Here is a 22,991-nt window from a genome sequence, read left to right on the forward strand (position 1 = left end):
TCACATTGATTAAATGATTAAAGAGATACTTAAATAGAATTTAAATTATTTCCCAATGACTTTGAAGGTGTTGTTCCTTCAAGGCTACAAAGTAAACCCCTTATAAAGCTAATTAATGAATTGAAATCACAAGTGTGCAGATCAGTGTGGCTGTCAGCAGAACAGATCTCAGGCAGCATTTTTTTTGGGGGGGGTAAGATTAATGGATCTACATAAGAACTTTAACAGCTCTCTAAATTCAGTCTTTCATCAAATGATTACTGAGTACCTACTATGATACAGACATATTCTAGGTTCTAATAGTACATAGTATAGAAAACATCTCTGCCTTCATGGAGCTAACATTGTAGCACAGGAGGACAGATGATGAACAGGATATGTAAATATAGTGTATAGTATGTTACCTGGTTATAAATAGTATGACCACAAAAAACAGGAAGGGGAGGTAAATTATTGCAGATCAGAGATTAGGGGACCACAGAAGGACACATAGATATCATTTGTAATTTTTTTTTTGAATTTTTAAATTTTTATTTTTTTTAATTGCTATTTCCCCAATACAATTTTTTTCAGCTGTACAACATGGTAACCCAGTTACACATACATGTTCACATTCTATTTTCTCATATTGTCATGCTCCATCATAAGTGACTAGACAGAGTTCTCAGTGCTACACAGCAGGATCTCATTGCTAATCCATTCCAAAAGCAATAGTTTGCATCTATTAACCCTAAGCTCCCAACCCACCCCACTCCCTCCCCTCCTTTGGCAACCACAAATCTATTCTACAAGTCCATGATTTTCTTTTCTGTGGAAAGGTTCATTTATGCCATATATTAGATTCTAAGTATGTGATATCATATGGTATCTGTCTTTCTCTTTCTGACTTACTTCACTCAGTATGGGAGTCTCTAGTTTCATCCATGTTGCTGCAAATGGCATTATTTCATTCTTTTTTATGGCTGCATAGTAATCCATTGTGTATATATACCTCATCTTCTTAACCCAATCATCTGTTGATGCACATTTGGATTGTTTCCATGTCTTGGCTCTTGTGAATAGTGCTGCAATGAACAGGTGGGTGCATGTGTCTTTTTCCAGGAAAGTTTTGTCTGGATATACACCCTAGACTGGAATTGCTAGGTCATATGGTAGTTCTATTTATAGATTTCTAAGGGACCTCCATACTGTTCAACATAGTGGTTGTATCAGCCTACATTCCCACCAGCAGTGCAGGAGGGTTCTCTTTTCTCCACACCGCCCCCAACATTTGTTATTTGTGGCCTTATTAATGATGGCCATTCTGACTGGTATGAAGTGGTATCTCGTGGTAGTTTTGATTTGCAATTCTCTAATAATCAGGGATGATGAGCATTTTTTCATGTGCTTGTTGGCCATCTGTATCTCTTCCTTGAAGAAATGTCTATTCAGGTCTTTTGACCATTTCTCCATTGGGTTGTTGGCTTTTTTGCTGTTGAATTGTATAAGTTGCTTGTATATTCTAGAGATTAAGCCCTTGTCATTTGCATCATTTGAAACTATTTTCTCCCATTCTGTAAGTTGTCTTTTTGTTTTTTCTAATGGTTTCCTTTGCTGTGCAGAAGCTTGTCAGTTTGACTAGGCCCCACTGGTTTATTTTTGCTCTTATTTCTGTTGCTTTGGGAAACTGACCTAAGAAAATATTCATAAGGTTGATGTCAGAAACTGTTTTGCCTATGTTCTCTTCTAGGAGTTTGATGGTGTCTTGTCTTATATTTAAGAGTTTCAGCCATTTTGAGCTTGTTTTTGTGCATGGTGTGAGGGTGTGTTCTATTTTCATTGATTTGCATGCAGCTGTCCAGGTTTCCCAGCAATGCATGCTGAAAAGACTCTTTTTCCCGTTTTATGTTCTTGCCTCCTTTGCCAAAGATTAATTGACCATAGGTGTCTGGGTTTATTTTTAGGTTCTCTATTCTGTTCCCTTGGTCTATATGTCTGTTGTGGGACCAGTAACACACTGTCTTGATGACTGTGGCTTTGTAATATTGCCTGAAGTCTGGGAGAGTTATGCCTCCTGCTTGGTTTTTATTCTTCAGAATTGCATTGTCAATTCTGGGTTTTGTGGTTCCATATAAATTTTTGGATTGTTTGTTCTAGTTTTGTGAAAAAGTCACAGTTAATTTGATAGGGTTTGCATTGAATCCATAGATTGTTTTGGGTAGTAGAGCCATTTTTACAATATTAATTTTTCCAACACTGGTGCATGGAATATCTTTCCATTTCTTCACATCTTCTTTTATTTCATTGATTAATGTTTTATAGTTCTTGGCATATAAATCCTTTAACTCTAAGTTATTGGATAACACAAAAGCAGTGCTCAAAGGGAAATTCATAGCAATATAGGTCTTCCTCAATAAAGAAGTAAAATCTCAAATTGACAACTTAACCCACCACCTAAATGAATTAGAAAAAGAAGAATAAACAAAATCTAAAGTCAGCAGAAGGAAGAAAATCATAAAGATCAAAGAGGTAATCAATAAAATAGAGATTAAAAAAACAATTGAAGAAATCAATAAAACCAAAAGCTGGCTCTTTGAAGAGGTATACAAAATTGACAAACCTCTGGCCAGACTCACCAAGAAGAGGAGGAAAAAAACCTAAATAAACAACTCAGAAATGAAAAAAGAGAAGTCACAACGGATACTACAGAAATACAAAAAAACATGACAGAATACTATGAACAATTGTATGCCAACAAATTTGACAACCTGGAAGAAAAGGACAAATTTCTAGAGATTTAACAGCCTGCCAAAACTGAATCAAAAAGAAGCAGATTAACTGAACAGACCGATCACTAGAAATGAAATTGAGTATGTCATAAAAACACTCCCTACAAATAAAAGTCCAGGACCAGATGACTTCACAGGTGAATTCTACCAAACATACAAAGAGGAACTTGTACCCATCCTCCTTAAACTTTTTCAAAAGGTTGAAGAAGAAGGAACACTCCCAAAGTCATTCTATGACGCCACCATCATCCTCATTCCAAAACCAGACAAAGATACCACATAGATATTTGATGGAAGTCCCAAATGACTCGAGACTGGAAGTCCATCTGTAGGACATCTGTGGGAGAACAATTCCAGGCAAAGGAAATATTAAAAATAAATATCCTGGCATGAGAGTGTGTCTTATGTATACAGGGACATTGAAAATATCTTTTTTTTTTTTTTTTTTTTTTTTTGGCTGGACTAAAGGAAAGCAGTGAGAAAGAGTTTCAGATTGGTGATGGAGAACAAAATAATGTAGAATCTTATGAATCATAATAAGGATATAAGAGTTAATAAAACTCTGAGATGGGAGTATAAGAGTCATTTTAGGTTTTTTAAAAAAATACCTCTAGCCAGAATTGAGAATAAACCCTTAGAAACTAAAAGCAGAAGCCATGAATTATCTGTTTCTTTCTACTCTCAAGACATACATTTCTGCCATTTGATGATTCATTTGGAAATCAAAACTCTGTGTGAAGTGGTTGTAATAATCAATGGAACTCTATGTTAGTTAAGTGGCTTGATCTACAGAGGAGGTACTGGATGGATTTTGGTACTGTTGTTTGTCAGGTCCTGTTGATCAATTGTTGGCAAATGATGCTAGAGCTGTAGTGAAACAGTGAAAGATAAGCTAGATGAGCAGGGTCACTTAGAAGCTGAGGTGAACTCACTTGAGAATTAAACTGAGTATCAGATTCTGGGAAATATTCCATAGTAATGAATTCTATGTAGACAGTTTGTATAGGTGGGAAGCTAGGGATGTGTATTAAAGAGGACAAGTAGTAGGTATTCAGATGGTCTAAAACTATCTTTCAAGGAATGTCCAAATTATGCTAGAATTACTGCCAAACCACTGGGAAATAACAAAAGGATTTTTGTCAGATACTCCCACAGCACCCTTATAGAATAGCTCTGGGGAGTTTCTGTTGTGGCTCAGCAGTAACAAACAAGACTAAATAACCAGGAGAATGCAGGTTCGATACCTGGCCTCACTCAGTGGTTTAGGATCCGCTGTTCATTGTCATGGAGCTGTGATGTAAGTTGTGGATGCGGCTCAGTTCTGGCATTGCTGTGGCTCTGGCATAGGCTGGTGGCTACAGCTCCAATTTGACCCCTAGCTGGAAACTTTCATATACTATGGGTGTGGCCATAAAAAGACAAAATAAACAAACAAACAAAAAAACTCTGTTCAAAAAAACAAAAATGGCTCAGTTCTATATAAGAGAATATAAACAAGTATTCTTACTCCCATAGTAAATGACATGGAATGAACAGCCATGATCATTAACTGGGTAATACGTACAAGAGACCAAAAATATTTTCAAACTGAAAAGTATGAACTAAAACATTTCTAGTATCACAGAATATTGGCAGAAAAGAGAGTTTTGAGTGCATTTCAAAAATCATTTTTGCATGAGTTACATTATTTCATTCCTAGGTTCCATTTGTTATTGTTCTCTCATTTGTAACTTCATTACTGACTGATTAAAATTCTGCCTGCTTCTAGTCTGAATGCTTCCCTTCTCATTAAGGCATAAAAGCTGTGAAGTAATTTTTTTCCTGGGTTTATATCTCAGTTGTCAATCTCCATTTATTTGGTTCTTCTACATCTGAATTTTATTTTCAATTTTCCCTTTTATTAGCTTTGTTTGAGACTATATAATACTTTTTATCTCTATTTTCCCTTCCCTTTTTTTTGATGAATATTTATTTGAAACTTCCTGTGAACAAAGCAATAACACAACTTTGATAGAACAAAGATTAGTTGCAAATATTACCTCTTTTTCTTTGAGAAATATCAATACTTTGAAACTGTTGCTCATGTAAACAATATCTATTATTTTGTATTAAGCCTTGTTCAGCTTTTTAATTAGGTAAATTAGTTGTCTAATCCCAAAAAAGATCAGAAGTGATCAAATGATCAGAAAATAATCTGTCACCTATTTAATACTGGCATTATAGATTTTTATATTACTGTCATTACAATTTTATAAATAGAAAAGATCTCTTAAATGAAACAGTATATAATGATTAACATGCAAATGAAATTGCAGAAAATTAATTCAATAGAAAAAAGATGGCTATCTCTTGAAATAATGGTTAAAAGTCATATAATTAGGTTTCGAAGGTTACAAAACAAAAATAATTAATTGAATCAACAGGCATTTATTTAGAATCTAAATTAAATTAAGGACAGTGATGAAGCACCTGATCAATTTATCCTCTGACAGTAAGGAGTTCACAGCATTATTAGAGTAGCAGGAAAAGATGAAAGTGAGTCTTAAGTGGCTGCATAAAATACATTACATGGTTTCATATAACTCGTTAGTGGAACTAGTGCTTTAGAAGAATATTAAAAAATACCATATATAATGTTTATATGGTGTACCTTACTTATTTGTTTCTTATATTAAATTGAGACTTTTCCCCCCAAAACACATTATTTTAAGGTCACCTTAAAGTTGAGTGAAATCAGCTAATAAGAAGGAATTACACAAGGAGTCTGGGTGGAAAGATGTGTAATAGGGATAATTAATAGAAGTAAATGGATCTCAATATTTCACTATATAGTACTTTTTATATAGAAATTATTTTTTAAAATATCATCTCAAATACTACGTGTGTGTGTGTATTTTTTTTTTTTCTGCCTTTGGTAGAATGACCTCACTCATACTTCTCTATTAAAAATACAGTTCAAAAGATACTTCCTCTTTTGATGTCCCTAATTCTACCCGTATTTATTATGGGGCAATTTCTATCCTGCCATTTAATATTTATACTCTGGATTAGTATTATTCTTTCCTTGGAGACAGCTGGTGATATTCTCCAATTCCATATACAAGTGATAAGATTCAAGGTCAGATTCATGAGTGTGCAACGTATGCAGTCACATAGAATCCCACACTTAGAAGAGCTTTGTATTTGGTTTCATGCTCTGAACTTAGTGCCTTTAAATTATTAACAATTTTATTTTGAATTTATGATTTATAAGTAAGGTTTGATGGGACAAGGGAGCATTGTGTAGCAGAGAAGATATATGCAATATGTGTATCTGCTGTTCCCTGTTGCTCTATTCTGCATACGGTGTTTACAATGGCCGATGAGTTCAGAGTCCTAGTGTACCATGATGCTTGGGAGTTTAATAGAACTCAGTTGAGTACAAGGTAAGCATATTTCCTATTCAATTAGGGCTACTATAACAAAATACTATAGACTGGGTGGCTTACACAATAGAAAAAAAAATTAATCATTGTGGAAGGCTGTAATTCTGAAATAAGAATGCTGGCAGGATCAGGTTCTAGAGAGGACTCTCTAGCTTGCAGATTTTTGCCTTACTTTGTTCTTCCATGGCAGAGAGGAAGACACACAGAGATCTGCTGCCTTTTTCCTTTCTTATAAGTGCACTAATCCCATCGTGAGAGCCATGTCTTCCTGATTTCATTTAATTGTAATTACCTCCCAAAGGCTGCATCTTCAAATACCGTCACATTTGGCGGTAAAGCTTGTGTGTGTGCGTGTGTGTGTGTGTGTGTGTGTGTGTGTGTAATATGAATTTTGGCATAAAATATGGTCCATAACAGCATGTTACATCTTTGACTAAATGCTGATGGCTCTAATACATCATGTTTCAATTCAAACCAGCACTTCCTTTCACTACAGAAAGAAGGTCACAATATTCTAAGAAACTTGAGGGACCAAAGAACGCTGTCCTATCCTTCTGACTTTTGTTACTTCCCTGCGTTATCCAACTTGTTGCAGTTAATGATACAGCAGGAAAGACAAAGGCAGATCAACCCACACTTCCTTTTTCTTTCAGTCCTTTCTCATTCCTCAGTAAGCCAAATGTAGAATGTTGGTAGAATGTGAACAAATTAAGGACTGAAATAAAAACAGTTTGAATTAGCTTTGTGTAACATTTATATTGTTCTTAAAAGAAATAAGAGCTTGGTTTTCTGACCATTGACTATATGACCAATCGCTATGCATAAGTGAGCTTCAAAATAATTTTATGATTTCAATGATTTCATATACATATGTGTAGTAAATACTTATATATTTGCATTTAAAAGTGGAGTAGGAGAAAAGATAGTGATGGAAGGGTATGAAAAGAAGTTGATGCTTTAGGGACAGCCAACTCACCTATGGCTCGAGGTAGTTAATTCTCTGAGGCAAATAACAGGGGATAAACGCAACTAGTAAAATCTGGATGACTTCATCTTATTACCTGGGGAATTGGCAAAGTAGGTGGAAAAGGAGAAATGTGAGTAGATGATAGCTAAAAATATTGATTTTTTTGTTTTTATTATCTACCTTAATGAAACAGCAGGTATTTAGGTGAAAGGGAGATAAACAAAGCAAACAATATATTTTGTTTGAGACAAAATATATTCATATTAAAAACCAAAATTCTTGTTGGAAATATGAAGAAAATTGCTTTAATCATTATGGCATTGTTTTGTGACTGTTCATCTGAAAATATGGGTCTGGGGCAAGAGAGTGATGGACATTTAACACTAGGAACTGGAAACTATGGTATAAAGGATACTTCAGTGGAAAGAACATTCGTATGCTAGAAATTCCCTGGTTTTCTTAAATTTCAGATAAAATTTCTAAAGGCTAGTATTTATTTATGGTCACAGCATAGTAGAAAGGAATGTTTTATATGAGCAATAATTTACAACTTGCTATAGTATCTGACATTCAGAAATTATCATTATGATATGAGCAATGCCTCATTTGGATAGAGGAGATGAAGACAGAATGAGGTTAATCTTTGGCAAAGAGGAAAAGTGTCCACTTCCTCCTTGGCTGTGAAGTGGTACAATTCGCAAAAGCTATAAAAATGAAGATAGTACCTATGGTACTTACATTAATCATTGAGTTTCCAAGTCATTTGAGTTATCACCTACTTCCTTTGATATCAAGGGTCCAATATTCATTAATGTCTCTTTTCCTGCACAAAATTTACTTTCCTTAATAAAGTTAATCTTGCTGAAGACGAGTCTTGTGTTAACAATAATCATATTTCAGTGGTTCCAATCATACTTTGAAGCAATGTGCTGGTTGAAATGAAGAGATTAGAATGGGATTTGATTGGCTCCCCTCTCCACCCTCAGGTTCTCATTTGGCTGCAGATAGTTTACTAAAATATGGGAAAAAGAGAGCTGCAACATGATGAGAACAAATAAATTCTGGGAAGTTTCTCTTGTAAGTGATAAGTTCCATCATATAAAAATATGGTTTAGAACTTTAGAGAGGTTTTTATATCCCGCACTTACTAGTGCAGTTGCAGGACCCTGAATCCAGACATGACCTGTTTTTAAAGGACTGACAAAGAGTAGACTAAATTGAACATTTTTTTTTGTCCTTTGTGAAATTATTTAGATGAAGAGAACTTGCTTTTAAAAATAGGGCAACTTTTCCATTCAACATTCAGCTGGCACCTGAGAGTTATTTTTAAATTTCACAACACTGTTCAGAGGTGGAGCGTCCAGGGACTGTGCTACTATTCTTGAACATAAAGATGTAGGTTTGTCTTATGCTTAAGAAATTGGGCTTTGGTGTTAAAAGATCCTGTATTTGAATCCTGGCTTTGGTACTTTTCCAGTGTTATCAGACTCTCCTCAGTTTCCTTGTCTATAAACATAAATAAAGCTCTGGTAATTGCCTAAGAGAGCATTTCTAGATTAAATGACACAATGTTGAAATAACTGATTAAAATGCTGATCTGTAGGAAGTGCTTATTGCCAAGTGCCTATTGTCAATATTACAATATTTCCCACTTCTCTTAATGCATTTATTTATATATAATTAAAGAGGATATATATAAATGAATAAAAATTAATGGAAATGAAAACTAGTAGCTTATTAGTACTCTTTGTATACTATGAGAATGAAATTTTTAAAAAGATATTGAAATTTTTCTATCACTCAAATTCCTCTCAAATGGTAGTTCTGCTCCATTATTTTATGTGGAATCCTCATCGGTGATCCTCACATATGGCTTAAGATATAGACAAATTGTATTTCTTACTATTTATAGAGAACATGAATGAGAGCATGAGAGCACATAAAAGTGTCTTCTGCTCAACTGATAGTCAATCTTTCCATCCTTTTCAGTACAAATCAATAGAGATATTAACAATGGTACTATATCTAATAATATAGTAATAATGATGGATAATGTTTATTGATTGTCGATAACATTTTGGGTATTATTTTCAGTATTTTTGTGTATTCGCTCACTTAATTTTTCACTTTAATCTTTTATGAAAGCTAATTATTATAATCCCAAGTTTACAAAGGAAAAAAATAAAATACAAAGAAGTGAAGCCACTTGCCACTTGCTAAATGCCCTGTATACTGAGGTGCTCCTATGTTGGGTACACACACACACACACACACACACACATATATTTACAATTGTTATATATTCTTCTTGGATTGATCCCTTAATAATTAAGTAGTGTCCAGGAGGTCCTGTCATGGCTCAGTGGTTAATGAATCTGATTAGGAACCACGAGGTTGCAGGTTTGACCCCTGGCCTCGCTCAGTGGGTTAAGGATCTGGCGTTGCCGTGAGCTGTGGTGTAGGTTGCAGACGTGGTTCGGATCCCATGTTGCTGTGGCTGTGGCATAGGCTGGCAGCTACAACTCTGATTCGACTCCTGGGAACCTCCATATGCTGCAGGTGCAGCCCTAGAAAAGACAAAGACAAAAAAAATAAAATAAATAAATAAAAAATAAATAAATAGGTAGTGTCTTTCTTTGTAGCTAGCAAAATTCTTTATTGTTAAGCCTATTTTGTCTGATATGAAGACTTCTAATCCAGCTTTCTTTTGATTTCCATTTGTATGGAGTATCTTCTTCCATTATCTCACTTTCAATCTGTGTGTGTCCTTAGGTCTGAAGTGAGTTTATTGTAAACAGCTTGTATACGGATCCTGTATTTATATTCATTCAGCCAGTCTCTGAATTTTGGTTGGAGAATTTAATCCAGTTACATTCAAGGTAATTATTGATATATACGTACTTATTGCCATTCTCTTAATTGTTTTGTATTTGTTACTGTTGGGCTTTATTCTTCCCTTCCTCTTTTGTCCTTTTCTCTTGTGATTTGATGACTATCTTTAGTGTAGTACTTGAACTTCTTTTTCTTTTTTATAAGTGTGTCAGTTGTAGGTTTTTGGTTTGTGGTTCCCATGAGTTTTGATATAACATTCTGTATATATATGTGTGTGTGTGTGTGTGTATGTATACATATATACAAAATTGTTTTACATTATCAGTCTTTAAATGCTTTTTCAATATTCTGTATTTATCCTTTCTTCTCTCAATTACTCATTTTGATATCATAATTGTGTATGACTTAATACTTTTATGTTTGCCTTTACTGGGGAGCTTCTCATTTATAATTTTCTTCTTTCTAATTGTGGTCTTTTTTTTTTCTCTTCAACCTAGGGAGGTTCTGTTAGCATTTTTGTAAAGCTGTTTTGATGGTGCTGAATTCTTTTAGCTTTTTGCTTGTCTGTAAAGCTTTTGATTTCTCTGTCAAGTCTGAATGACAGCCTTGCTAGTTATTCTTGGTTGAAGGATTTTCCCTTTCATTACTTTAAATATATCTTGCCACTTCCATCTGCTCTGTAGTTTCTACTGAGAAATCAGCTGATGACCTTATGTGGGTTCCCTTGTATGTTATTTTTTGCTTTTCCCTTATGGCTTTTAATATTTTTTCTTTGTATTTAACTTTTGTATTTAACATATGTTGTGATGTGCTTTCCTTGGGTTTATCCTGTATGGTAATTTCTGTGCATACTCTAATTGACTGAGTTTTTCCTTCCCCACATTAGGAAATTTTTCAACTATATCACTTCGAATATTTTCTCAGGTGCTTTTTCTCTCTTTTATCCTTCTGGGATCACTATGATGGAAATGCTGGTAAGTTTGATGTTATCTCAGAGGTCTCTAAGACCATCCTCATTTCTTTTCATTCTTTTTTCTTTATTCTTTCCCATGGCAGTGATTTCCACTCTGTCTTCTACCTCACTAATTTTTCTTCTGTCTGTTATTCTGCTATTGATTTGTTATAGTGTTTTGCTTTTTTTCATTTCATATATAGAATTATTCATCTTTATTTGTTTATTCTTTAAATCTTCTAGCTCCTTGTTAAACATTTCTCATAACTCCTGGATCTCTGCATCTATTCTTTTTCTGAGATCTTGGATCATCCTTACTATCATTACTTTGAATTTTATTTCAGGTAGGTTGCCTATTACCTCCTCATTTAGTTGTGTTTGTGGGTTTTTATCTTGTTCCTTTGAAGCAGATTTCACTCTTGTTTCATTTTGCCTAAATTTCTATGCTTGTGGTCTTCTTTCCACAAGCTGCTGGGTTTATTTCCTCTTGTTTCTGGTGTCTGCCCTCTGGTGGGTATGGCTGACCCAGGGCCTTGTGCAGGTTTCCTGTTTTTAGGGACCGGTGCCTGCCCACTGGTGGTTGGATCTGGGTCTTTTCCCTTTTGTGGTCAGTGCTATGTCAAGAGTTGTGTCTAGAGGTTGCTATCAGCTCAGTATGACTTTAGACAAACTATCACCTTTTTCCTCAGTGTATGCTGGCCTCTATCCCCTTGATAGAAGATGTGCTTGATGTTGTGGTAACCCAAGCCTGTTCTGGGTATTAAGCAGGGCCTCATGTTTGCTCCATGGTTATCACTGCCCTGTAAGGGACAGTGTCTGCTCTCTAGATGTTGGAGTAGGAGCCTCAAGATCTATTTCTGAGCTGTGGTTCTGAGCTGCAGTGCAATATAGGTCAGTTTGCTGGACTCCCACCAGGGAAGGAGCCACTGAGTATTCCACTGATAGAGCTGTTTAGTTGTGAGTGTTCTCTATTGTGTCACATTTTGCTCCTTGTGTGGGCTCACAGAATAAACTGTTGCTGAAGCTGCTTTTGGTCCCATCTTAATTGTCAGTATGTCTGTAATTGGCCCTGTTGTCTTTCAAGCATTGTTTTCATTTGGTCACCAATGAAGATCCACTGAGGTCAGGACGCAGGATTGTAGATTTCATGCTTCTGGGCCTATCACGGGATTTATGGAGGCAGCTCAGACACTGGCCTGGTCTAACCCCTGTGTGTGCGTGTGCCCACAAATCCCATAGCTGCTCAAGCCAAACCCATCTCAGGTGCAGGAGCATGCATTGTCCCTTCTGATGTTCCACCAGCACTGAAGTATTAGGGCCAGTAGCAGAGGAGTAAATGGACACACTTGGGAAGAGAGATTTCAGTTCTTCTCCTTAATTGTAGGGCTTATTTAGTATGGCTGCCTATCTACTCTTTCCTCAGAATATGCTGGCTATTATCCCCATGGTAGTAGATGTACAGATGTGGCAGCTGGTGCCTCATCCTGAAGTTCTCAGCAGTGGTAGCAGCTCTTGCACACTCCCAGAGCTGCACCACAACTAGGGATATACGCCACAAGATAGGAGGTAGTGGCTTATGCAATCACTCCAGGAGCCTGGTAGAATCCAGCAGTTGACACTCAGTCATAGGCCTTTTAGTGGTGGCTGTGGGCCACACACACTCCCAAGGAAGCAAGGGCAGAGGTCAGTGCCTAGTTGCAAAAGCCTCAGTGGCAGCAGTGGGCAGTGAAAGCTCCCAGGGAGCCAGGGACAGTAGTTGATGCCCAGTTGCAGACCCCTCAGGAGTGGCAGCAATGAGCTGTCTGAACTTTCATAAAATTAGGGGTAGTTGTCACTTCCTGGTGTTAGACCTTCTGGAGACAGTGGCAGTGGGCCTTGTGAGCTCTCAGGGAGTTTGGGCCAGTGGTAAGTGCCTGGTCACAGGGCACTTGGGAGCAGCAGCAACAAGCCATGGGCACTCTCTGTAAGGGTGTGGGAAGGGGTCAGTGCCTGGTTACAGTTCTGGGCCCTATGTAAGCAATGGCTGTAATGGGCCTTGCATGTTCTTGAGAAGGAAGGAGTAGTGACTATTGCCTACTCATGAGACCATTAGTGGAGGCAGTGATCTACTCCTGCCTCTGAAGTTAGAGATAACTGGTGGCTAGCATCTGCCCTGGGATCATGCCAGTGGTGTCCTTCAGCTTGAGATCCCATGCATGGAGAAAGAAACAATTCTGGTGATCCTACATATCACCTCTTGCACCCTCCTACAATGGCACCATGTCTCACTGGCAGGTTCAGACTTCTCAGTTTCCCTTGATTTCAGCGCACCCCAATGTAGCTCCCTCAGGTTATCTCCTTACTGCCAGCCCTAGGCCTCCCCCATGATCTGAACTCCAAATCCCAAATTTCAGCATCCACCCCTGCCCACCTCACTAGCAGAGTGTCTCTGGCTGGGGTATGCTGGGTGGTGGTACCAAACAACTTTTTAGGTCTCTCTCAGGTTTGGCCTCTGAAAACCAATTGCTGAAGTCTCCCCCAAGGCTCTTTTCTGTCCCAGTTGATCTCTCTGCCAGTGAGGGTCTTCCCTGTGTGTGAGCCTTCTCTTTCCTTTTTCATAGCTCCCTCCCAGGGGCACCAGTTCCAACCCAATTTCTTTCTCTCTCACTCTCTTTTTTTTTCCCATTTTTTTCCCCCTACCCAGTTACATGGAGGATTTCTTGCCCTTTTGAAAGTCTGTCTTCTGTGAGAATCACTCTACATGTAGATGTGTTTTTGATGTATTTGTTGGAAAAAAGCATGCTCCACATCCCACTCCTCCATCATTAGCCCCACTCTGTAAGTTGATTTCTAAAAGAGCTGTTACAATTTTGAATATTTTTCCTGAGGTTAAAGCATTTAAACATTCCACTGAGTATAAAGAATTTTGGTGTGATACTCATAAGAGGTGCATTAAGTCAGTGATAGTACAATTCTATCAGTGTAGTTAATGCTTTCACTAAAGGCAATAAATCTTGCACTATGACTTAAGTGTACTTTATATTTTTTCCAAAATGCTATTACATTTTTTATGATCTTGTGAAGAAGATATTAAAAAAAAGGTTCCTAGTAGAAAATTGAAGGTAATAAATGCTAAAGATGTATAAATATCTCTTTTAAATGACTTATCTATTGCCACAATTTTAAATTATCCTCTAAAATAAGAATTTTTTTAAGGAGCCTAAATACCCAAGTGCAATGACTAGCATGTTATTATCAAACATCTTAATATTTAAATAGATTAAAGAGCTGATTTTGAAAAGACCCCAAAACTTGCATTATAGTAAAAGACATACTTTATATTAGTCAGCATTTAAATATTTATTGAGGGACTTCCCATCATGGCTCAGTGGTTAACGAATCTAGCTAGGAACCAGGAGGTTGTGGGTTCAATCCCTGGCCTCGCTCAGTGAGTTAAGGAGCTGGCATTGCTGTGAGCTGTGGTATAGGTCACAGATGCCACTTGCATCCCATGTTGCTGTGGGTATGGTGTAGGCCAGTGACTACAGCTCTGATTAGACCCCTAGCCTCGGAACCTCCATATGCTGTGGGTGCAGAAAAGACAAAAAAAAAAGCTAAATATTTATTGATTATATATCTATGCTTGGCATAGTCAGATTGTCAAGAAAACAAAAATCTAAACTATTTGGAAATAAAGCAAAAGGATGAGTTTTTACCCTTTCAGTGTTTTACTGGCACTTGCTGTATGGGTTTAACAATCCCACTTAAAGATTATTACCTTTTTTGTGTGTTTTTGTTCTTTTACGGCCACACCATGGGTTCTCAGTTGGATTCGTTTCTGCTGCACCAGGATGGGAACTCTGCCACTTAAAGTTTATTTAACTTTCTAGGAGTATGCACATTGCTTTACTTACTATTTGCTATTGGATAGAGTATTTTGCAATTCTTTAAGAGTTGATATTAACTTTTATAAAAGTGGTAGTAATGCAAATGATCATTGTACAAAACATATCAAGTAGATTTTGTCCTATAGAGATGCACAAAGAAAACTCCAAAGTTATAGCCAAGTTTATTGCTATCAGAAATTAATCAATTTTGAATCTATGTCAATCTTATTTTACTGTTCTTTCTTTGAGTGCCTATAAATAACTTTATATCTCCTATGCCCCTGTGAACTAGCATTTCCTTCATTAATAAACTGGTCACTTCATTAAAGACTTAAATAAGCCTTTGACACATGCTTATATTTTTAAGAGAGTCATAATCTTTACTTTTAGAGAGTCATATTTTAACAGATTTTTGTTCATCTGGCTGCTCTTCTCTCTTTAAATTGTATATAATGAGGTCTAAGTTGCATAAAATCTGTCACATATTTCACAATACTACTTCAAGGTTTATTCCTTCTAACTATTTATTAGAGCTTAATAAATCCCCTTCTAATTTTATTCTTCATTATTTCATATCTTCAAATATTTTCAATTTCCTCAAAAATCTTAATTTCTGAACGTGTTTCTCTTGGATTTACCCATCAAAATTGGCTCCCAGTACTTGTCCATATTTTAGAAATAACAACTGAATAAATAACTAATTATAATTAAATTTGTCAGTCTTTTGGAGTTCCCATCCTGGCTCAATGGTTAATGAACCCAACTAGTATCTATGAGGATGTGGGTTCAATCCCTGGCCTCAGTGGGTTAAGGATCGAGTGTTGCCATGAGCTGCAGTGTAGGTAGCAAATGTGGCTTGGATCCCACATTGCTGTGGCTCTGGCATAGGCCGACAGCTACAGATCCAATTAGACCCTAGTCTGGGACTCTCCATATGCCAAGGGTGCAGCCCTAAAAAGACAAAAAAAAAAAAAATTGTCAGTCTTTCCTTCTGCATATCTTTATTTTTAGGAATAAGTACGTGTTTCAACACTTCTAATTTACATAGGCTTTTCTTCATGCTTTTCTTCTACTTTGTGTGGGATTCTTTCTATTATAGTCCTGCTACAGTTTTTTTTTTTTAATGTAAATCTCTAAAATTCACTTGGCATGTATTATAGGTAATAGTGAGAGAAAAATGCATTTAATAATGTAATTTATTTGTTTTCTTCATTTATCCCAACACTAATAATTAACAGGTCCTCCTTTCCCCATAGATTTGACTCACACACTGTGTGACAAGAGGGAAGCCTGACAGTGGACTGACATAGACTTCACATGGTGGCATTTTCCATAGACCAAGATCAGATCCTCATCCTTTTATGTGTGGATTCACACTAGATTGATGCATAATGCTAGCTGATAATCATTCTGGTTCACAGAGAAGAATATATGCTTTATATATGTGAATGTTATGTTTCGTAGGGCACATCCTACCTCAAAAACAAGATAGTCATGATATCTAGCAGTAATCAGGAAGTTAACTGGTGTGACTGGAGTGACAACAGAGAAAAATGGATAGCTAGAGAGATACTTAAGTCATGGAGAAACCTAAAGAAATAAGAGATGTCTCTACCACATATGTGATAACATAATCTAGTGACCAGTTTGATCATATCCACTATATTCAATATCCAGCCCTAAACACTGCTGTTCTTTTCTATGCTATTGAAATACTTTAGTGCATAGATTTAATCTGTAGCTAAATTAGTATCATAGATTGAGATATAACTATCCCTATACATAGCTGTTACCTCACCACTATCTGTATTTTGATTTAATTAGTTGAACTTACCAAAGTCAATGTTTTCCCATTTAGAGCATCTTACAATATGCTATGTCCTGCTTACACTGGGAATATTAATAAGGAAAATGTTGCACATGAAAGTAAATTCTCAAAGATGACTATGAAAAATTGGATTCAGTAAACTTAAGCCAAGGCCAATATATTTATATCAGCATTTTTCTTTCTTTTTGGGGCTGCACCTCCAGCAAATAGAAGTTCCCAGGGTAGTGGTCAAATTGGAGCTGCAGCTGAGGCCTACACCACAGCTTTAAGCAATGCCAGATCTGAGCCACATCTGCAACTTATGCTATAGCTTGTGGCAAAGGTGTTATCTTTAACCCACTAAGAAAGGTCAGGGATTAAACCTGCATCCTCGCAGACACCATGTTGGGTTATTAACCTCCTAAGCCACAATGGGAATTCCATATCTGCATTTTATTTTATTTATTTATTTATTTAGTCTTTTTGCCATTTCTTGGGCTGCTCCCGTGGCATATGGAGGTTCCCAGGTTAGGGGTCAAATTGGAGCTGTAGCTGCCGGCCTACACCAGAGCCACAGCAACTCGGGATCCGAGCCACATCTGCAACCTACACCACAGCTCATGACAACACCAGATCCTTAACCCACTGAGCAAGGCCAGGGATCGAACCCACAACCTCCCGGTTCCTAGTCGAATTCATTAACCACTGAGCCATGACGGGAACTCCCATATTTGCATTTTAAATAAGCACTATGCATAATTATACTTACTTGCTCTCAGTATTTCAAAGGTTCTACTGGCTTCTAGTACTTCAGTTCTGAAACATTGCTATGATTTATTGAAATTACCTAATGACATGCACACGCATGTTCATTGCATTCCTATTCACAATAGCCAAGACATGGAAACAACCCAAATGTCCATCAACAGACAAATGGATTAGGAAGATGTGGTATATATATACAATGGAATACTTCTCAGCCATAAAAAAGAATGACATAATGCCATCTGCAGCAACATGGATGGAACTAGAGAATCTCATACTGAGTGAAATGAGTCAGAAAGACAAAGACAAATACCATATGATATCACTTATAACTGGAATCTAATATCCAGCACAAATGAACATCTCCACAGAAAAGAAAATTATGGACTTGGAAAATAGACTTGTGGCTGCCCGATGGGAGAGGGTGGGAGTGGGAGGGATTGGGGAGCTTGGGGTTATCAGATACAACTTAGAATAGATTTACAAGGAGATCCTGCTGAGTAGCATTGAGAACTATGTCTAGATACTCATGTTGCAACAGAACAAAGGGTGGGGAAAAAATGTATACATGTAAGAATAACTTGATCCCCTTGCTGTACAGTGGGAAAAAATAAATAAAATTAAAAAGAAGAAATTACCTAATGATCACTATTACTAAGGGTCAAGCATTCTATTTGCTCATAAATTATATGAGAATCAAGTTATGAGTGGCTTCAAATTAAGGGTAAGTGATCTCAGGTTAAGGATGGTAAGGTTTTTAGACCATACTTTTGGACAAGTACAAACTTTGCAGCCCATCTGGCAAGCAAGTTTTTGTATTCATGTATCCAATATTCACACTGGGCAGGAACCATGTATAGAGAATGGTTATTGTTACATTCTCGGACTAAAATGTCCAGAAGTTTAAGCTATATGGGAAGTCACGATTACAGTTACACAGCCCAAATCAGTTTTGTGTTCATATTAAATGAGAAAAACAGAATGTTCAAGAATTGGAATGGACAACTGACTCACTGAATACTAAAACTAGCAGGTAGTTCTTGATCCTAGAGCAAAGACTGCCTATCTTCTTCCTTGGCCTTAAGCAAGCACAGTACGTGGTTGGAAAATACCTAATGAATTTGCTTTATTCTCTACAATAAGGTAGGGATATCTGGGTTAAGAGAATTGTCCTGCAAATCTACTTTTTCTAGCAGATCCTCAGGGGTAAAGCAGATCATTTGGCATTCTCTCTAAATCTCTAGCTTCTACTCTTGCACCCTCAGTGGTATAAATTTTATACAGGCCAATATGTAGTAGGAGATTACTTCATTTTTAGGAAGTAGAGTATTAATTAATAATACCTCCTGTGAATTCTTTTTATATATGACTCAGATATAATTCTCTAAAATTAGCCTCTTCTCTGAACACGTGAGACGTATTTCCATTACATGGAAATTGTTACTACCTTGACCTTAAACCATAAAACAAAGCTATTCTTTTGGAGTAGAATCATTAATAAGAGTGGAAGTGTGGGAAAATATCTGATGAAGAGATTGAGAGCTACCAAAAAACAATGGACTGGATAAAGTTCTTAGTTTTCTTTGAGTCTGATATGCTAATATTTTGGGATTTATGACTGAATTATGTTCTTTTCATTATCCTATCTTGTTAGAAGCTATATTTTTCATATTTATACACATCTTTCCAAAGAAGAACCAAATAAGATGTTTTCGGTCTCTTTACTCTCTTTTCTTACATCTTTTATTGACAAGATAATTCAATCAGGGATTTAAAAAAAAAAAACTGCCTTTGTTCTTAGCTGAACTATTTTCTTTTTGATTACTTTGGTCCTGGAGACCTAAAACAAATCTTCTTTGGTTGCTACCAATTGTTTTGGTTTCCTTCTATTTGCTTCATTACATTTCTTGAATTGATTTCTTCTGTCTGTGGATACATTCTTCTCTGATCTTTTATTTCTCAGAAATAGTTAAGTGGGTAACAACTGTAAAAGGAAGAAGATAATTTATACCTATTCCTATGTTTCAAAGTTTACTACCAACTGTTCTTTCACTGCATCAGTCAAATTATTCACTTTGACTTCTCAATATTGACAGTCAGTATTCAGGAAAATGGTGGAATTGCTGAAGGTCTCTTCTTTGGGCTGAACAGTAAATCATGACTTACTTTTTACTGCTCACTTTGTCCTCTTATTGATGACAATACAAAGGTAAATTGTTTTATTTGTTAAAGCTGATGTTCAAACTCTAACAAAGACAATATATGTTCTTACTCTGAGTCAAACCTCTGAGTCTTCCATTCTAGCCCAATATTCTGTTTCTAACATGAAAGTGCTCTGAAATGAAGGTCTTCTCTTATGATCTTGTCAGAAATGATCAAATATCCAGCTTTCAGAAGACTTTTGATGAGCACAAAATGTTAATTTGTTGCATCAATTCAACAATTGGTGATCTGTTATAAGGCATAGTGTTCTTTATCAGTTAAGGTTATGGACACTGGCACCAAATTACAAGTCTATGCAACTTGCTCTGCCACTTACTATCTTTGGACCTTGAGTCATTTATTAAATTGCTTCAGTTTTTTACTGTAAAAAACCCTATCTCACAAGCTTAAATGAGATAATGCATATAAAGTATTTAGGATGGTTTCTAAGACATACTAATTGTAAAATAAATGTCAGTTATTAGGTTATATAACAAAGAATATGCTAGGTATGTAAGGGTTCAAAAGTTCTTTCACATATGATGTCTATTCTAAAGTATTAAGAATTTAAAGAAAATGATAGGCTTATACATAGCATCAACATAGTAGTCTGTCTTACAGTTTTGCCTGAACCCCACTTTCTCAGAATGTTTCGCTACCACTTTCTCTCCTTCTCCAAGGAACTGTAATTTATACGGATTTTGTTAAAATTTGTATGAGAGACAAGACAACTTAAATCTCCCAATTCTCTCCAAGAGTCTCTCCTTAAGCACACACTAAAGCGTTAGCCTCTATTCCTTTCTCTCATGAATATTCAAACTCCCTATTTCTCATATCTAAACCAGAGCAATTTTTATCAGTCTGTACACCTGATCAGCAAATCAAAAACACCAAGGTTTGTAATTTCTTTCTCTTATTCCACAAGTTTGACATATGATGGCTGCAGTTTATCAAGGCACACATATACAGCAAGAAATAATTAAAGTGCTATGAAACTTCACAGTCGAAATAGTTTATTTCACCTAGAGACGATGGGGGTGATGGTTCATAGAATAAATTGCATTTGTGCAGTAAAGTACTAACTCAGATCTGGGTTGTTAGAACCCTGCACATTCCAAAAAAATGTATGACCCTTGACCAGCTTCTGGGAGACAGCCTCAAAGTCCTTGGAATATCCTTCCTGATAAGAGTTGTTTAGCTGGGACTTTGGGTCATGCCCAGATTGTTAACCAGTTTTATGCTAACAATGTGATATATGGTGGAGGCCTTGAGAGAGCCAAGCTATGTCAGTTTGACCTCAGAAGTAGCTGAAGACTGAGTAAACAAATCAGCCATGTGGGCAGTCCATGCCTATGGGACGGGCTCCATTGAACACCAAGACTTGATAAGCTTCTCTTGCCAATACTGTATATATATTGTCACATATAATTTTTGAGAGAATTCAGCTATCTATGTGACTCTAATGGGAGACAACAAGTAGAAACAAATCCCTGGCCTTTCCTGGACCATATATGTGTTCATCTCTTGTGCTGATTTTAATCTGTACCCTTTCATCCTAATGAGTAAAGCAGATTTTTCTGAGTTCTATGAATTTGTGTAGTGAATTTCAAATGGATGTTGGTCTTCAATGACAACTTTTTATTTAGACTTTCAGTTGCATGGAATGGATGCAATTTCAGAAAAGTGAAGGAGGAGGATGGAAACAGAAAGTAATAGGAATAGAGGTTATCTGAGATGGAGGAAACTAGAATAATTTAGAAGCATAGATAACACTGTACCATAGGAAAGCATCGAATGAATACTTCTGGTAAACATTGCATTAAATATTTGTTTTTAAAATCCATTACCCCAAGAAGAATAGAAAGTAGAGGAGAGGTAAGATTCTTTCTCTATCTGACTTGTATATGGAAACTAAAAAATGAACCATGATCATAGATAACCTACAATCTACAGGTTAATTCTAGCAAATTAAAATGAATAGATTACACACAGCAATTTTAAACTGCAGGCTGCAAATAAGCTAGAACTTCATATCATATATAGGACTTCACTTTCTTCATATCATATATAGAACTTCCTGTTCTTTTGATAATAAACATTCTGGCAGGTATGAAGTGCTAGCTCATTGTGGTTTTGGTCTGTATTTCCCTGATGAGCAGTGATGTTGAGCATCTTTTCATGTGCCTGTTGGACATCTCTGTCTTATTTGGACAAAATGTATTCAGATCGCTTGTCCATTTTTTAATCAAAATTTTTTGTTATTAAGTTTTATGAGTTCTTTGTATATTTTGGACATTAACCACTTATTAGATATATGATTTGGACATATCTTCTCCTATTCAGTAGATTGCCTTTTCTTTTTTTTTCTTTTTTTCCTTTTTTTGATGGCTTCCTTACTGTGAAGAACTCTAGTCTGATGTAGTTCCAATTGTTTATTTTTGCTTTTGTTGCCTCTGCTTTTGTTGTCAAATCCAAAAAAAAATATTACTAAGAGCAATGTCAAGGAGCTTACTACTTAAGTTATGATTTCTGGTCATACATTCAAGTCTTTAATCCATTTTGAGTTAATCTGTGTATAGTGTAAGATACTGGTTCATTCTTACACATGTAGAAGCTGTCTAATTTTCCCACCATTTATTAAAGAGACTGTGCTTTCCTCTATATTTTAGGTTCTTTTGTCATAAGTTAATTGCCAGTATATATGTATGGGCTTATTTTCAGGCTCTCTTTTCTGTTTCATTGATTGATGTGCATGTTATAATTTTTGGTCAATACCATGTGTTTTAATTACTGTAACTTTGAAATACAGTTTGAAATCTGTAATGATGCCTCCAGCCCTGCTGCCCTCTCTCAAAATTGCTTTGGCTACTTAGGATCTTTTGTGAATATACACAATTTTAGAATTACTGTTCAAATTCTGTGAAAAATGGTATTTAAATGTTGATAGGGATTGCACTGATTCTGTAGATTGCTTTGGGTGGTACTAATTTTTTACAATTCAATTCTCAAAATTCATGAGCAAAATATATCTTTTCATTTATTTGTGTCTTCCACAATTTTTTTCCATAAATGCCTTATGATATTCAGTATACAAAACCTTAACCTACTTGGTTGAATGTATTCCTAAGTATTTTTATTTTTTGATACAATTATAAATTTAAAAACACAGCTGATATTTGTTTATTAATTTTGTGCCCTGCAACTTTACTGAATTCACTTACTAGTTCTAACAATTTTTTACTGGAGTCTTTGGAGTTATCTATATAGAGTATCATGCCATCCACAAATAGTGATAGTTTTACTTTTTTCTTTCCAATTTAGATACCTTATATTTCTTTTTGTTTGTTTGACTGGTGTGGCTAGGACTTCCAATAATTTGTTGAATAAAGGCAGTGAGGGAGGGCAGA

General features: G+C 36.0%; 2 long non-coding RNA genes across 7 annotated transcripts in view; one reads left to right on the forward strand and one right to left on the reverse strand.

Moving 5' to 3' along the window:
- LOC146396955 (uncharacterized) overlaps nucleotides 1-15,785 on the forward strand; it is a 263,099-nt gene extending 247,314 nt beyond the window's left edge. The window contains exon 4 of the long non-coding RNA XR_014827594.1: nucleotides 9,933-15,785. This is a non-coding gene — a long non-coding RNA (uncharacterized LOC146396955). The remainder of the gene's footprint in view (nucleotides 1-9,932) is intronic.
- Nucleotides 1-22,991, reverse strand: part of LOC146396954 (uncharacterized) — a 545,736-nt gene that overhangs the window by 332,660 nt on the left and 190,085 nt on the right. The gene's annotated exons all lie outside the window — the stretch shown is intronic.

Source organism: Sus scrofa, chromosome 14 (genome assembly GCF_054392235.1).
Source record: "Sus scrofa isolate SSC_HxYL_T2T_F1_AM1 chromosome 14, Sscrofa_HxYL_maternal_Yorkshire_Landrace_v2.0, whole genome shotgun sequence".
NCBI classification, from domain to species: Eukaryota; Metazoa; Chordata; class Mammalia; order Artiodactyla; family Suidae; genus Sus; species Sus scrofa.